Source organism: Humulus lupulus, chromosome 6 (genome assembly GCF_963169125.1).
Source record: "Humulus lupulus chromosome 6, drHumLupu1.1, whole genome shotgun sequence".
Taxonomy (NCBI): Eukaryota; Viridiplantae; Streptophyta; class Magnoliopsida; order Rosales; family Cannabaceae; genus Humulus; species Humulus lupulus.
Genome location: NC_084798.1, coordinates 103,952,582 through 103,954,053, shown reverse-complemented (window position 1 = coordinate 103,954,053; position 1,472 = coordinate 103,952,582). Strand labels below are relative to the sequence as shown.

General features: G+C 30.8%; 1 non-coding gene across 1 annotated transcript; it reads right to left on the bottom strand.

The window, feature by feature from the left end:
- Positions 1–973: 973 nt before the first annotated feature.
- LOC133787368 (small nucleolar RNA R71) lies at positions 974–1,080 on the bottom strand. The gene has a single exon (XR_009872394.1). It is a non-coding gene; the product is annotated as a small nucleolar RNA R71 (small nucleolar RNA).
- Positions 1,081–1,472: the final 392 nt, after the last annotated feature.

Here is a 1,472-nt window from a genome sequence, read left to right as displayed (position 1 = left end):
TAGTTTTTTTACCTTATTTACTAGTTGATGGCAATTTTGCCTCCTACTTTTTGCTTTATTTTCTTTATGGTTGATAGCATGCTATGCCTCCCAACTCTTATTCAATTTTAGTTAACATTATCTATTTTGTCTTATTTTATTTCTCTTATCATATTATTGTGTAATTATAAAAAAAATACTTGAAAAAAAAACTTAAATCTTGTCCTTTCTCCATAAGAAATCTTTTCTTAAAGGAAATTTGAACAAAATTCCAAATCCACCTCTACTAATTAACCTCGAGGAGTTGTTAGTAGTGTGTGAGTAAGTGGAATCAAATAGGTCTGGGGACAAGTAAACCATAAAAATTATATTGTTGTGAAATCTCTAAAAATTCTAAGTATGCTCTGTGGTTGCTGTTTTAACTGATCCTCCACATAGAAAATTGTTGGCTTGAGATTATCTTTGTTGCCTTATATGTGAAAATTGTATGCATCATTGAGAACGTAACTCTAAAAATTGTTTGGTAAAAAGACGTTTATCTTTGTTTGAAATTGAAAGTGTTAGTAAAAATTTGAGCATCATGGAGCCAATTGCTAATATTAATAGAAATCCTGTTGATGAAAATGTTGTGCCTGAAAAAGCCTTGCTTGAATATTTTGCACCTATTTCATCTAATGCTCCTTCATGTATTATTTTCCCTACCACTTCTTCTACCCATTTTGAGCTTAAACCATCAATCATTCCATTGTTGTCATCTTTTTATGGGTTAGATAGAGAGGATCCTTACATGCATGTCAAAGATTTCTTAGAAATTTGTTCAACATTTAGATTTCAAAAATTTTCTAATGAGTCACTCAAACTAAGATTATTCCCTTTTTCATTAAAAGACAATTCAAAAGCTTGGTTAAATCCCCTTCTCACGGGGTCTATAGCTACATGGGATCAACTTTATAATAAATTCTTGTTGAAATTTTTTCCTATGTCTAAAACTGATAGTCTAAGGAGAGAAATCTTTGAGTTTTTTCAAAAAGATAATGAAGAGTTTTGTGAATGTTGGGAAAGATTTAAAGATTTATTATTAAAATGTCCTCATCATGGTTTTGAAAAATGGATACTTGTAAAATATTTTTATGATGGGTTGACTCCCTCTAATCGTCAAATGATTCAATCTATGCATACTATAAATTTTTTACAATTTCAAGGGCAAGAGGCTTGGGACGCCCTTGAGGACTTCTCTGTCAATTCACAATAATGGAATTATTTTGATTCTAGGTCTAGGTCAACTAATTCTCCAAAAAGAACGGGAATGTATGAAGTAAAAGATGAAGTAGACTTAAGAACATCTTTAGAAAAATTAATGAGAAAAGTAGAAGCTTTAGCCATAAGTCAAACTATAAATTATCCAGTGCAACCCAGAAAAGATGTATGTTCTATATGTTCTAATCCATGCGATAATGCCCAATCATGTCCTTCCTACCAACATGCATTTTTTG